Source organism: Bos mutus, chromosome 17, assembly GCF_027580195.1.
Source record: "Bos mutus isolate GX-2022 chromosome 17, NWIPB_WYAK_1.1, whole genome shotgun sequence".
Lineage (NCBI taxonomy): Eukaryota > Metazoa > Chordata > Mammalia > Artiodactyla > Bovidae > Bos > Bos mutus.
Genome location: NC_091633.1, coordinates 3,650,641 through 3,666,817, shown reverse-complemented (window position 1 = coordinate 3,666,817; position 16,177 = coordinate 3,650,641). Strand labels below are relative to the sequence as shown.

The 16,177-nt window shown below is 46.0% G+C and overlaps 1 protein-coding gene across 1 annotated transcript in view; it reads left to right on the top strand.

Moving 5' to 3' along the window:
- Positions 1-14,253: 14,253 nt before the first annotated feature.
- Positions 14,254-16,177, top strand: part of HORMAD2 (HORMA domain containing 2) — a 67,102-nt gene continuing 65,178 nt past the window's right edge. The window contains 1 exon segment of the mRNA XM_070385565.1: positions 14,254-14,322. The gene's annotated coding sequence lies outside the window, so the exon portion shown is untranslated.

Below are 16,177 nucleotides of genomic sequence, written 5' to 3'. Positions count from 1 at the left end.
AGGTGCCTCTTTTGCAGGAATTGACAAATTAATCCTAAAATTAATGTAAGGGAGGGGCTTCCCTGGTGGCTCAGTTGTACAGAATCTGCCTGCTAATGCAAGAGACAGGGCTTCCATCTCTGATCCGGGAAGATCCCACACGCCGCAGGCCAAATCAGCCCAGCAGCACACCTACTGAGCCTGTGCTCCAGAGCCTGGGAACCACAGCTCCTGAGCCCTCACGCCCCAGCTTCGGAAGCCCACGTGTCCCTGAGCCTGTGCTCCACGAGAAAAGCCACCAGCCCCGCTCAAAGCAATGAAGACCCAGTACAAGCAACAATAAATAAATAATTTTTTTAAATTAATGCACAGGACCCAGAATTGCCAAAACAATCTTGAAAAAGAACAAGCACACTTCTCTGACCTCAGAACTTAACAAAGGGCACAGTAATCAAGGCAGTGTGACAGTGACAAAAGCACACACACGTGTGTAAAATAGAGAGAGGATAGAAACTGAGTTTATAAATAAACCCTCACAGCTTTGGTTAACTGATTTTTAACAAAGGTAACATGACAATTCAAAGGGAGAAACAGTCTCTTCAACACTTGTTCTTGGATAAGTGGATGCTGCTGCTGCTGCTAAGTCGCTTCAGTCGTGTCCGACTCTGTGTGACCCCATAGATGGCAGCCCACCAGGCTCCCCCATCCCTGGGATTCTCCAGGCAAGAACACTGGAGTGGGTTGCCGTTTCCTTCTCCAGTGCATGAAAGTGAAAAGTGAAAGGGAAGTCGCTCAGTCGTGTCTGACTCTTCGAGACCCCATGGACTGCAGCCTAGCAGGCTCCTCCATCCATGGGATTTTCCAGGCAAGAGTACTGGAGTGGGGTGCCATTGCCTTCTCCGGGATAAGTGGATAGTCACATGCAAAAGAATGAAGTTGGGTCCCTACCTCACACGATATATCAAAGTTAACTCAAAACGGACTGAAGATCCACATGGAAGTACAAAATTCTTGGTGAAAAACCACACTCGTATATCGTCATCACCTTGAATTGGCAATAACTTCTTAGATAGAGCAAAAGCACAAGCAACAGAGAAAAAACAGGTTGTATTTCATCAAAATTAAAGGCTTTTGTGATTTGAAGGGCATCATCTAGACCATCCACAGAATGGAAGAAAATATTTGAATATCATGTGTCTTTTAAAGGACTTGTATCCAGAATATATAAAGAAGGCTTACAACCACTGTAAGAGGAAAACCCAATTTTTAAATGGGCATAGGATTAGAACAGACAGCTCCCCCCAAGAAATACAAAGGGCCAACAAGCACATGAAAAGATGCTTCCCATGAGTCAATAGGGAAATGCCAATCAAAACCACAGTGAGCTCTCGCTTCCCATCCAGGAGGGCGGCTTGAGACAAAAAGTGCCTGGGGAGATGGAGAGGCCAAGGCCGAGCTGTGGGGAGATCAGAGCCCTCAGGCGCTGTTGTTGGGAAGTAAAGCGGTGCAGCTGGTGTGCAGAGAGTTTGGCAGGTAATCAAAAAGTTCGTATCAGGATTATTTTTAATAGCAAAAAGGTGGTAGCCCGAATGTCCACTGGCAGATGAACGGAACGGTGAACTGCGGTGTGCCCGTGCGGTGGAGCGCCATTCAGCCATAGGGAGGAACCGAGCACTGACTGCGGCGCAACGTGGACGACTATCCTAGACAGACGCCAGACACCAAAGGCTGTTCGCTGTCGGATCCCATTTATGATGGCAGTCAAATCCATGGAGGCAGTAGATGGATGGGGGACAGAGGACGGGGAGGAATATGTGGTGAATGACTGCGAACAAGCGTGCGGCTTCTCTCGGGGTGACAGACATGTCTTGGAATTAGTGGTGATGGCTGCACAACTTTATGACCATGCTAAAACCTACCAATTTGTATGCTTTAGAACTGTATGTATATATAAATAAAAATTACATTGAAAAAAGATGGTTGGAGTTCAGGCCAAGATGACAGAGCAGGAGGACCTGAGCTCACCTCCTCTCATGGGCATGCCCAAATTACAACTGTTTACAGAGCAACTACTGTTGAGGAAGCCCAGGACCTAGATACAAAGCAGGAACCACGTGGCAAGATGGGTAGAAGGGGTGGAGCGGTACAGCCAAGACCCGTACCCCTGAGTGGGGGACCCACAAACTGGGAAGATAAGTACTACTGCAGAAGCTCTCACCAAGGAGCAGCGGGTCTGAGCCCCACACTGGGCTCCCCAGCTCTGGGGTCCTGCCCCAGGAAGATGAGCCCACAGAACATCTGGCTTTGAAGGCCAATGGGGCTTACTTTGGGGAGTCCCAGAGGACTGTGGGAAAGACAGACTCCATTCTTACAGGGCGCACACAAAATCTCACATGCTGCAGGCCCCAGGGCAGAGGCACTGGTGGGTGAACACCAGCCTCAGGACCACCGCAGCCCTGCAGGCTGCCGCGGCAGGACCTAGCCCACCTATCAACAGGCCAGCACTGGCCCTGGGACCACCTGGGCCCCTGTTGCCCAGCCGCAGGCCAACACCAGCTCTGAGACACTGTGGGCCTATCTGCCAGCCACGCTGGGGTCTGGTCCCCCGACCCGTGGGCCAACACAAGGCTTGGGACACCCCAGATCCTGTAGCTAGCTGTGTCAGGAAATGGCCTGTTTACCAGCAGACCCACACAAGCTCCAGGATCCCCAGGGCCCTGCGGCCAGAGCTCTGGGAACTGGATCTGCCCACCAGTGAGCCAGCCCAAGCCCCAGTAACCCCAGGCTCTCGGCTACACCGCCCAGCAGTTCAACACTAGCTCTGGGGCCCCTGGGCCTTGCAGTCGGAGCCCACAGGACCTAGCGCTGCCTGCCAGTGTGCAGACACCAGGCCCAGGACCCACTTCACCCACTGATGGGAGGCTCCAGCACGGTGACCCTGGGCCCTGACCTTGCCCACCAGCAGGGGGACACAAGCCCCAGGATGACCACAGCTCCACAGCCTGCCTTGTCAGGACCCAGCCAACACCCCAGCAGCAGCTCCGGGACCCCCACCCCAGACCCCCTGCACCCAGCCCTGCCCACCAGCAGGTCAGCTCTGGGACGCCTTGGGCCTCTCAGCCAGCGGCCCTGGAATCCATTCCCACCCCCCAGCAGGCCAAGACCACCTCCACAGGACCTCAGTCTCCTCGGTTAGCTATGCCAGATCCAGCCCACTCACCACTGCCCCAGAACCAGCTTTGGGACACCTCGAACCCACAGCCAGCCACGTAGGAACTGACCCCACCTACCAGAGGGCCAACACTAGATCCAAAAACCCTGGCCCCACCACCTACTGTCCCAGAACCTGGCTCTGTCGGTGGGCCGGCACTAACCCCAAGACCCGCCAGGCCCTGCCAACCAGAGGCCAGCAGCCTCCTCCCCTGGCAGGGCCTGGCAACCTGACTGGACCGGGGACCTGCCATGCCCACCGTGCCGCCCTCCGTAACAGAACGACCTGTGCAGGCTACAAGGGGCGCCCCTAGAGCACGTGGACCTGGTGACCAAGGGGCGCAGTGCTGGGACACAGAGGATGTCGCCCACAAAAGGCCACTTCTCCAAACTTGGGAAACAGAACCAACTTACTAGAGACATGGAAATAAAACCAGCAAATTCGGCAAAATGAGGCAACAGAGGAACACGTCCCAAACAAAGGAAGAAGATAAAACCCAGAAGAACTAAGTGAAATGGAGACACAGGCAATCTACCTGATACAGAGTTCAAAGTAATGATCATAACGATGGTCAAACAACTCAGAAGAATGGATGAACACAATGAGAAGTTGAACAAAGAGTTAAAAGCTATAAAGAAGAACCAAATAGAGCTGAAGAACACAATAATTGAAATTTAAAATACATTAGAAGGAATCAATAGATTGGAAGATACAGAAGAATGGATCAGTTGAGATCACTGAAGCTGAACAGAGAAAAGAACAGAAAGAAATGAGGCCAGTTTGAGAGTCCTCTGGGACAATGCCAAGCATTCTAATATTTGCATTACAGAGATCCCAGAAGGAGAAGAAAGGGGTGGAGAGTATATCTGAAGATACAAGAGATAAAAATTTCCCTAACCCAGGAAAGGAAACAGACATCCAGGTCCAAGAAATACAGGATAAACTGAAAAGGGATCACATCAAAACACACTGCAATTAAAATGGCAAAAATGAAAGATAAAGATACTATTAAGAGCAGCAAAGGGAAAGCAGCAAGTTCTGGACAAAGGAAACCCCATTAAGCCTGCCAGCTGGATTCCGGCAGAAGCTCTGAAGACCAGAAAGGAGTGGTACTATATATTTAAAGTGATGAGAGGGAAGAGCCTACAACCAAGAAAACTCTAGTCGGCTAAGTTTTCATTCAGGATTTGATAGGGAAAACAAAAGTTTTACAGACAAGCAAACACTACAAAAGTTCACCTCCAAACTAGCTTTACAAGAAATGTTAAAGGGACTTCTCTAAGCAAAGAACAAAAGGCCACAACTAAAAACATGAATACAGAAATCAAAAGCTCATTGATAACAGGAAACACACAGAAAAGGTAGTCAACCAATCACATACAAGCTAATAGGAAGGTTAAAAGACAAGCAGTAAAACCAGTCTATGTCCACAATAAGGATTTAATGGGTACACAAAACAGAAAGATGTAAAATATGTCAAAACCAGTAATCATGGGGGAAGGGGAATGTTAAGGAGGGGTCATTAAAATGCATTTGAAATTAAGAGATCAGCAACTTAAAATGATCATGTATACACATATGTTGTTACATACAAACCTCATGGTAGCCACAAATCCCAAAATAATAGATACACCTACAGAAAAGATAAAGGAATTCAAACATCAAATCATAAAGGACAGTCATCAAATCACAAGGCAAGAGAACAAAAGAAGAAAGGAACAAAAATGAACCACAACAACTCCAACAAAACAATTCACAGCGGCAACAAACACACATCTATCAATAACCACTTTAGATGTAAATCGACAGACAATTCTAATAAAAAGACACAGAGCAGATGCACAGATGAAAAAACAAGACCCATACATACATATGCTGCCCACAAGAGACTCACTTCAGCTCTGGAGACACACACACTGAAAGGGAGGGCAGGGGAAAGGTACTCGGTGAAAATGGAAATCCAAAGAAAGCCGAGGTAGCAATACTTAGAGCAGACAAAATAGACTTTCAAACAAAGACGGTAATAAGAAACAAAGAAGGGATCAACCCAAGAAGAAAATGTAACAATTGTAAGTACCTACGCACCCAACACAGGAACACCTAAATACATAGAGCAAACAGTAAGTGCTGCAATTCATGAGGTCGCAGAGTTGGACACGACTGAGCGACTGAGCTGAAATATTAAGTGGCATAAAGGGAGAGGTTGACAGTAACACAATAATCGTAGGGGACCCCACTTAATCAATGGACAGATCATCCAGACAGAAAATCAGTAAGGAAACATTGCCTTAGATGACGTACTAGACCAAATGCAATACACACATATATATATGTATAGAAAACAGTCCATCCAAAAGCAGCAGAAAACACATTCTTTTCAAGTACACACAGAACATTCTTCAGGAGAGATCACATGCTAGACAACAAGTGTCAGTAAGTTCAAGAAAACCGAAACTGCATCAAGCATCTTTCCAACCACAATGCTGTAAGACTAGGAATCAACTACAAGAAAAAACTGCAAAAAAATGCAAACACGTGGAGGGTAAACAATATGCGACAAATATATGACAAAGGTCCATGTAGTAAAAGCTGTGATTTTTCCAGCAGTCATATAAGGATGTGAGAGCTGGTCCATAAAGAAGGCTGAGCACCAAAGAACTGATGCCTTTGAACTGTGGTGCTGGAGAAGACTCCAGAGTCCCTTGGACTGCAAGGAGATCAAACCGTTCAATCCTAAAGGAAATCAGTCCTGAATATTCATAGGAAGGACTGACGCTGAAGCTCTAACACTCTGGCCACCTGATGCAAAGAGATGACTCATTGGAAAAGACTCTGATGCTGGAAAAGACTGAAGGCTAAAGGAGAAGGGGTCGGTAGAGGATGAGACAGTTAGATAGCATCACTAACTCAATGGACATGATCTGAGCAAACTCTGGGACAGGGAAGCCTGGCATGCTACATTCCACAGGGTTGCAAAGAGTTGGATACGATTTGGTGGCTGAACAACAAACAACACGCTACTAAACAACCACTGAAGAGATCAGAAAAGAAATTTAAAAACACCTGGAGATGAGTGAAAATGAGGACACAACAATCTGAAATCTGTGAGATACAGCAGAAGCAGTTCCAAGAGGGAAACTTATATTTATACAAGCCTACCTCAGGAAACAAGAAAAATCTCAAATAAGCAACTGAACCTTACACCTAATGGAATTTTAAAAAGGAGAACAAACAAAACCCAAAGTTAGCAGAAAGAAAGAAAGAGCAGAAAAAATAAAATAGAGACTTAAAAAACAATAGAAAAGATCAGTGAAACTAATCTTATCTTTGATAAAATAAACAAAACGGATAAACCTTTATCTGCTGCTGCAGCTAAGTCACTTCAGTCGTGTCTGACTCTCTGCGACCCCATAGACGGCAGCCCACCAGGCTCCCCTGTCCCCGGGATTATCCAGGCAAGAACACTGGAGTGGGGTGCCATTTCCTTCTCCAATGCATGAAAGTGAAACGTGAAGGGGAAGTCGCTCAGTCGTGTCCGACTCTGAGCGGCCCCATGGACTGCAGCCTACCAGGCTCCTCTGTCCATGGGATTTGTCAGGCAAGAGTACTGGAGTGGGGTGCCATTGCCTAGACTCATCAAGAAAAAGAGGGCCCAAATCAATAAAATCAGTAATGAAAAAAGAGAAGCTGCAATCAACACCACATAAGTACAAAGAATAAGATTACTGTGAACAACTATATGTCAACCAAATGGACAACCTAGAAGAAATGAACAGATTCCTAGAAATGTACAGTCTCCCAAGACTCAACCAGGAAGAAACAGAAAACATAAAAAATTTACCAGTAATTAAATTGAATTAGTAATAAAAAAAGAAATCCCAACAAACAAAAGTCCAGGACTAGATGGCTTCACAGGTGAATTCTACCAAACATTTAGTGAAGAGTTAATACCAACCCTTCCCAAACTATTTCAAAAAATTGCAGAGGAAGGAACGCTTCCAAACTCACTCTATAAGGCCAGCATAATTTGAACATATCCCAGTTAATCACTTGGATATTCGGGGTTCTTACAATAACATATGTGCATTCACTCGATGTGTTTACTGAGTAAGTCCTATATCTAGTCCCTTTTCAACAAATAAAGATTGGGGGAGGGAATATCCCAGCTCATTGATGGAGCCACACTTTGAATTTTCTCAACGCCTCTTTTAACTAGTCTTCCTGTGCTGTGCACTGAGGTGACCCAGCTTAACACAACCCCTGGCAAACATGAGAACATGACTTCAGAGAAATCTGGCTTTCTGGTATAGCTTTTCTAGGTGTAAGTTACAGCAAACCTCTGAATGATGCCTTCTTGCAATTCTCTCTCCCTTTCATTTTTAAAGCTCTATTGGTAATTTACTGTGTAATATCTTACTCACTTTCCAGTTGTTTAACCTTTCTCTTGGCAGGAAGCAGTTGCTTTTTGTTTGTTTAATGAGAAGAGATGTTAGAAAGGCCTGCCCCAGATGTCTTGTATTATTGTATTCAGTTCATGCTAAGATTGGAAGTATCCTGAATCTTAAATTAGGGATCTTCTCAGTCAGAGGCTATTAGTACTTACATATTTGCATTAGGTTAGTATGAACTAAAGGAAGGGGGAAAAAAGCCTCTCATGGGGCTGAATTGGACTATGTTCTCATAGGACTTCTAAACCAATTTTGGTAACTGTCGTTTTCCGCATCAGAACGTAGAAAGGGCCACACGCAGTGTGGCAAATCACCTCTCAGACCCAGTACAGATGTACCAAGGTGCAGTAACAGAAAGGCAGTTTAAAAATCTATTTCTTTTGAAATCTATTCTATTAAATGATAAACATTGAGAAGAATAAAATCATTTTACATGTCAACAAAGTTCATAGCAGGAAACAGAACTAAGTAGCCATACAGAACATTTCTACAATGTTTGAGCATTCAACACCTTCCCTAGGGCACTCAAGCAGGCAGCAGCCTGTCACCATATAGCCCCAGTCATTTCCTGCTCCAATTCATTAAGCCCCAGGCTTTCCCCAGAAACACACAACCCATATGGAGATTCCTCTGCCAGTCAGAAAAGATCAATTCAAAGGATGCAGAAATTGATACGCCACTCTAGAGTGGGTATGAACGCCATAATCAATTGCTGCCTACACATGGAATTGTGCTTTAGGTTGATAGCGTGTGGGCAAAAGCAGCAGGAGCATAAGTTTGGACCTTATATTCGGGGTTTCTTTCATACTGACTGGCTTCTCTGTGGCTGCCAATGAATGGATCAAGTTCAAAAGCTAAAGCCAAGTTGGCAATTTTTTTTATCTTTGCCTTCCTCTCTAAAAAAATACAATAAATAAGTAAGGATATAGCCAATTTACGAACACAGATTGATGAAAAACTTCAATCATTTGTCTCTCTTTCCTTCTCAGTGATACTTAAAATTCTAGGATTTCAGAGTCACATTCACAAACACTTTTATAAAAACCACTGATCCCCCCAAAAAAATCAAATGGCTACTGTATGCCCCAATGGAAATGAGGATAACAGCCTACTGCAGAAATGAGAGGGCTCAAAACAACCTAGCTGGCATACTCCTCTTAACCGTGAGTGAGGCACCAGGGATGCGGAGGCAACAGCAAGCTTTCAGAAGCTTGTTGCTGACAGGAGTGGAAAGACAGGCTCCTCCATCTCCCTTTCTTTCCTGGTTCTAAAGTCGTGAGCAAAATGTCTGCCTTTATTGTTTTGAAGTGGCCAAAACCACTGCCATAAAATGTGCAAAGCAAATTATATATACACATTCTCCTCCTAAAATGCCACCTCCTTTGTGAAGCTGTCTTGATTCCCCATTCAGAATGCAGAGCTCCCTTCTCTACATGCTATAATTTATACCTCCATTAATGTTTGCAAACTATTTTCTATATGAGTAATGTGTTTACAGGTCTTCTACCAAACTCCCTCTCTCTGAAAAGTTCCACAGCTCAGGGACCAAGTCATTATGTCTCTGCTCCCTACAAGGCCAAGCAAGAGTTCTTTATAAATGGTAGGAGCAAAATAAATGTTAGGAGCAAAATAAATGTTTGACGAATGAATAAATATCGTGGTGTCAGACTTATGATGGCTAGAAGTTATGATGATGTTAAGAGCAGTTACTCCCCCACCTCAATCTCTTTTCTCTGCATTTGGCATCATGATTATGTGCACTGAAGACGGAGAAAGATTTAGAGATTACATTTTATATTCAATATGTCTATTTTGATAATGCTCAAGTAAAAACTGTCTTTTGGAAAAATTTCCAGTGTTAAACTGATTTTGGTGGAGAGAAGTTTCAGTCAGTCAGACAAAAGGCATCTCTGCTTTCTGTGACGGCAGTGTGCTATCACACACCAGGAAAAAAACCGGCAAAATACTAAAAGCTGAGAGGACTCCACAAGACTCTACTAGGTAGCACACCAGGTGCTACCTACACAAATTGCCAAGAAGAAAGAAGGAACCCTGAATGGTCTTTGGGTCTCAAAAGCAGAAGTCTACCTAGACACAATGCGTGACAGCTGATTCAGGTACATGGAGTGAAAGGAGACACACGTGTCTAAAGAAAGGTCAACTTGAGGCAATGAAAAGCCATCTCAAAAAAGACTTTCCCCCTCCATTTTCATCTGTTTCACACGTTATTTTACTACTGGACACGGGATTTGGCAAAACTTTAACAACTGATTATTTGTAAATTTCTAAACAATGATCACTTTCTCCTACAACAAACGTTTTTTCCTTCCAAAACAAACAAGATACTTTGCTTTGACAGGGGCAATTTCCAATCTCTTAGCACTGAAAGGCATAAAAGATGGAAAATTGTTTGAAATACCATATAGCACTTTTGAGTTTATCAGGCCATTATCCCAAGGGCTGGATCTAATCAAAAGATGAAGAGTACAAGCTCAAAAGCTTAGCTGACAAGAAGCAAGTCTTGCGATTTTTGTGTTTAAGCTGTAAGCCAGGTTCTCAGAAAAGTAATCAGAAACTAGACTGGCTGGAAATAAGAAAGCGCCTTGAAGTGAGAGGTGTGATACCATGGGTTGTAGCTGTGACTTGGTCTCTCAAAAACCCTGGCAACCTTGAGCAAATTACCCAAACTCTCATCTGTAAAGTTCCTTCATAATTTCTAAAGCCCCATCAATTTTTTTCATTATTTAAAAAAATATTTAAAATATCTTTTATTTATTTGGCTGCACCGGGTCTTAATCGCAGCATGCGAACCCTTTGTTACGGCACGCAGAATCTAGCTCCCTGACCAGGGATGGAACCCAGGCTCCCCGCACTGGGGCATCTTAGCCACTGGACCACGAGGGATGCATATGTACATGAGAGCTCAGTCATGTCCAACTCTGCAACCCCATAGACTATAGCCTGCCAGGCACCTCTGTCCATGGAGTTTTCTAGGCAATACAATGGGAGTGGGGTGTCATTTCCTTCCTTCTCCAGGGGATCTTCCTGACCCAGGGATCTAACCCATCCCTCTTTTGTCTCTTGCATTGGCAGGCAGATTCTTCACCACTGCGCCACCTGGGAAGCCTAGCATGATCCATTTTTAATTGTCTAATGTTGTTCCTTAAGTCATCTATTAGTTCATCCAACAATATGAATACTTATTGAATACCTTCAATAAATATAATAAAGGACAGCTTCTGTCCCCAAAGAGTGGTTAAGTCAGTGAGGAAAGTGATGGCTTCACCCACAGATGCTAGGTGCTCATTTATCCATTTCAGTTCTAAACAAAGGTCACGAAGGAGCGCAGAAGGGACAGTGAATGGAAAGGAGTAGGAGAAACTCCACAGAAGCTCTTGGGAGGAAAAGAGGGTAATTTATCATTTCAGTCCATCAAATGTATTGAGTGATTACTATGTGCGAGCCACTGTGCTGGGCACTGGGGATCCTGTGGGGACCTGAAGAGATGAGACCTTTAATGAAGCTTACTTGTATTCTTGGTGGTGAAGAAAGAAAAACAGGCTAACACATAAATGAGATCCAGATTGCACTTAGTTCTAGGAAGAAAACAGTGATAATGAGAGAGAATTGGCATGTGTCTGTGGTGTGGACTTCATCAGCACAGGGAAGGCTCTTTGGACATACTGGTGATCAGCTGACTGAGACCTGAAGGCAGGTGAGAATGAGCACAGCCAGCACAGCGGGGCTAGCAGCCCAGCTAGAGGGAAGCAGGAAAATGCCTGGACCGCAAAGGGCTAGAGCAGAGAGACCATCTGCATGGTCGGCTCAAAGAGCAGTTACTTCTGGAAAATGTAGAATTAAAGCGGAATGGCTGACCCTTGAACAACATGGGTTTGAACTGCATGGGTCCATCTACAGGCTGAGTGTTGCCAATAAATACTCTAGTAACTCTACGACCCACAGCTGGCTTGAACTTCAGATGCGAATCTCAGACGAGGGCTGCTGCTGCTGCTGCTAAGTCGCTTCAGTCATGTCCGACTCTGTGCGACTCCATAGACCGCAGCCCACCAGGCTCCCCCGTCCCTGGGATTCTCCAGGCAAGAACACTGCAGTGGGTTGCCATTTCCTTCTCCAACGCATCAAAGTGAAAAGTGAAAGGGAAGTCGCTCAGTCGTATCCGACTCTTAGCGACTCCATGGACTGCAGCCTACCAGGCTTCTCCGTCCATGGGATTTTCCAGGCAAGAGTACTGGAGTGGGGTGCCATTGCCTTCTCCGCAGATGAGGGAGGCCGACTACAAATTTACACTCGGACTTTTGACTGTGAGGGCTGTCAGTACCCCGACACCCCAGCTGTTCAAGGGTCAACGGCAGTTCTCAACTAAGTGTGATTCTGCCGCCCAGGGGACATCTGACAATGTCTGAAAACATTCTGAGTTGTCAAACGATTTGGATTTGAGCCGGGCGGGTACTACTGCTGAGACTGAGAAAACCTGCACTGAAGGAATTAACTGCCCAAAGATGGATTTTAGTTGTTATGTTATAAACTCACGGTTTTGCCAACTTGAATCTTTTTTTTTTTTTTTAAACTGTGGAAACAAATTAAAAATAGGTTTCAAGGGGACTTCTCTGGCAGCCCAGTGATTAAGAATCTGCCTTCTAATGCCAGGACACAGGTTCGAACTCTGGTGGAGGACTAGAATCCCACATGCTGCGGGGCTGCTAAGTCCGCCAACTGCAACAAAAGATGCCACAATGAAGATGCCACGTGCTACAACTAAGACCAGACACAGCCAAAGATAAACGAAATAAATATTAAAAAAAATAGATTCCAAGTGACCCGCCGCTTCATCTACTCTCTCAGGAAACCCCATTGCAGAGGTTCGAGGGGCTCTGCGACCTGCTGAGTAACTCCACAAGATTCTACGTGTGCAGCTGAACCCGTGGGAACGGGGCCTGAGGGGACGCACCCCACTGTTCACCGGGGTTACCTCTGCGCAAGGGACGAGTTTAAGGGCCGTGTAAGAGGAATACATGTTAAGTGCTTTATTTCCAAAATTACCAACACAAACTACATGCAGAGTACATCATGAGAAAAGCTGGACTGGAAGAAACACAAGCTGGAATCAAGATTGCTGGGAGAAATATCAACAACCTCAGATATGCAGACAACACCACCCTTATGGCAGAAAGTAAAGAGGAACTAAAAAAAAAGCCTCTTGATGAAAGTGAAGTGGAGAGTGAAAAAGTTGGCTTAAAGCTCAACATTCAGAAAACGAAGATCATGGCATCCGGTCCCATCACTTCATGGGAAATAGATGGGGAAACAGCGGAAACAGTGTCAGACTTTATTTTTCTGGGCTCCAAAATCACTGCAGATGGTGACTGCAGCCATGAAATTAAAAGACACTTACTCCTTGGAAGGAAAGTTATGACCAACCTAGATAGCATATTCAAAAGCAGAGACATTACTTTGCCAACAAAGTTTCCTCTAGTCAAGGCTATGGTTTTTCCTGTGGTCATGTATGGACGTGAGAGTTGGACTGTGAAGAAGGCTGAGCGCCGAGGAATGGATGCTTTTGAGCTGTGGTGTTGGAGAAGACTCTTGAGAGTCCCTTGGACTGTAAGGAGATCCAACCAGTCCATTCTGGAGGAGATCAGCCCTGGGATTTCTTTGGAAGGACTGATGCTAAAGCTGAAACTCCAGTACTATGGCCACCTCAAGCGAAGAGTTGACTCATTGGAAAAGACTCTGATGCTGGGAGGGATTGGGGGCAAGAAGAGAAGGGGACGACAGAGGATGAGATGGCTGGATGGCATCACCGACTCGATGGACGTGAGTCTGAGTGAACTCCGGGAGTTGGTGATGGACAGGGAGGCCTGGCGTGCTGCGATTCACGGGGTCGCAAAGAGTCGGACACGACTGAGCGCCTGATCTGATCTGATCTGATTAAAAATAACGCAAAGCGGGGTCCACACAGGGAAGAACTAGAGATGCCCTCCGGCGCGAAACCTCTGCGGCCTGGGTCTCCACCGCCCTTCGTCGTCGTCAACCCGCTCTCTCGGGCGCTTGCCTCCGGTTCCCTGCGCCGTCCCCACGCGGGCCCCCTGGCCTCTCTGGGGCCCCTCGCTCCGGGCCTCGCCCGACATGAACCCCACAGTCCCTCAGGCTCCAACCCAGGACCCTCGCTGCCCGCGAGATGCTCACCGCCTCTCTCTCACCCTTGCCGGCAGGCGTCTCCTCGACGGAAGGTGTACCGCGCGGAGCGGCCCCGAGCCGAGAGCCCCGTCGAGGTCCGTGTGCGGCGCCTCGAGCTCGGCGCGGGTCCCTTAAGCCGGAGCGAGCCCTCAAAAAAGCGAGAAACGCCGCAGAAACAACGCCGCGCCCGCGGGCTGAGGGCTCGGCTCCCGGGCTGCGAACCACCGCCGCGCGGGGCACGCGGACCCGGCGTGGGGGCCGGGGCGAGCTGGGGCGAGCCAGTCCCCTGTCGCCCTTATTTGCATATGCATGAGACGGCGCGAGGCCGGTCTCTCAGGAAAGCGCGAGAAGTAATGAATTATTCACGAAGCTTCTTGTCTCGCCCCGCCCAGGAAGGCCTCGTTGACTATTCACAAGCGCCGGAGGCGAGTTTCAGCCAGAAAAGGCGGTTGAGTCCCAGTCACCGGAAGGCGTCAACCGGCTGAGGTGAGAGCTGCCCAAACGCGAGGAATACGGAGAAAAACGGGCGCTTTGAACGTTGTTAGCTATCTTAGGGTTGTTTTTTTTTTTTTCGTTTCTTTTTACCTGAGGCTTTAACTTTGATTTGAAAGCATTTCTCTTGAGGCCTGAAGTACTCTGAGGAGTAGCGAGAAAGCCGGGGCTGAGAGGAAGGACAGAGGAAAACCCCCAGGTTCCATTTTCCCCCAAAAGCTTGATGATGAAAAATGTCACATTTACTGAGGGGTCGGGGCGGGGGTGGGGGGTGGAAAGAATTGTACTGGAAACACTTACATTTCCACTATCAAGGTAGCTTTTAAATGAGATATCGGTGGAAAAGAAGGAATCAGTTCTGGGCGGGGGCAAGGGGGGCAGTGGCGGGTAATCGGCCCCCCAAACAGACCGATACCTGCGTGTTGCAACACGCAGTCGGGGAGCTTTGGGGGATTATCTTCTCCATCAGGTTTTCTCCAGCTGTGGAGGCGTTTTGCCAGAATCAATGGCTGGTGCAGCCCAAGAAGGGAGCGAGGAGGGTGAGTCCCCACGGGCTGACCTCAAGCTCGTCTTTCGCCTTATCCAGGATTTGCCATTTAATCTCCTGGACTTTAGTTCCCCAAACAGTGCAGAGTGTATCTTGAAACTCAAGACTAGCCAATCACCAAAATGTGTTCAGTTGTGCAGAGCCCTGGACTCGGTGTGCAGTAGTACATCGTGTACTTGGCTGATGAAATCGAAGAAAAAGTAAAGGAGTTTTAATCTAATTAGGATAATCTGATTTCTCCTCCACTGGGCCATAAATCTCTTGAGATGGGAACAGTATTTTACATCTTTGTAAGCCTACTCAAAGATTCGTGCATGGTAGTCACCCAGTAAATGTTGAATAGAATGAATAATTGAAGTAGCATGAAGAAGATATTAAAAAACCAAAAGAGCATGAACAAATACCCAGTTAATACGGTGGAAACCATTTACTCTGAGTGAGCAGGGAGTAGGGGAATTAACAGGACCAAATGGGATTTGTTAAAATAGAGAATAATAATTTGTGGGACCAAACTCTGTGAAACCTCTGAGTAACATGGTGAATTTTGGCAAACAGAGTCCCTTTGATGGATTTTCCTAGTCTTTGTAGTTTTATATTTTACATTTAAATCTATGATCCATTTTTAATTAATATTAGTATGTGATGTCAGATTTAGGTTGAAGGGTTTGGGGATTTTTTGGTCTATGGATGTCCTGTTGTTCCAGCACTATTTGTTAAAAAGACCACCCTTCCTCCACTGAATTGACTTTCCTTTTCTTTAAACCTGAAGGGATTGGGTTAGTTGCAGAGAATGTCTCCTCGTCCTTCCAAATTTATGATGCAAGCCCATTTATGTTGACATGTACTTCCTTTGAGTAAAGCCATCCTTCATATCATATACATGTAAGGAAGGTCATCTAGCTGCATTTTAGAATCCAGGTATTGGATATTATTCCTTTGCTCAAAAATGGATTTTCTTGTTAAAAAAAAATGGTTTTGAAAGATTGGGAAAGATGGGTGGAAATCAACTGTCACTGTCTTTGGGCATGTGTAATGAAGCTTTGTTTCTTTGTGTGTCACTCAGAATGCCACCTCCTCTTCCACACACACCACCCTCCTCCCACCCTCCTAGGAGGCTTAGGCCTTCAGAAACTAAACAATAGCTGGTTAATCTTTATCTGAATCTTGGATTCACACATTAAAGGGTAAAGTAGTTATTGTGTCTCCATTTTAAATAGGGCAGTTGACATGTAGGTCAACAGGTAAGCCCAGAGTGAGTCTTTATCTGAGAAAACACAGAAATTTTCCCTTTCTCAAGAAGAT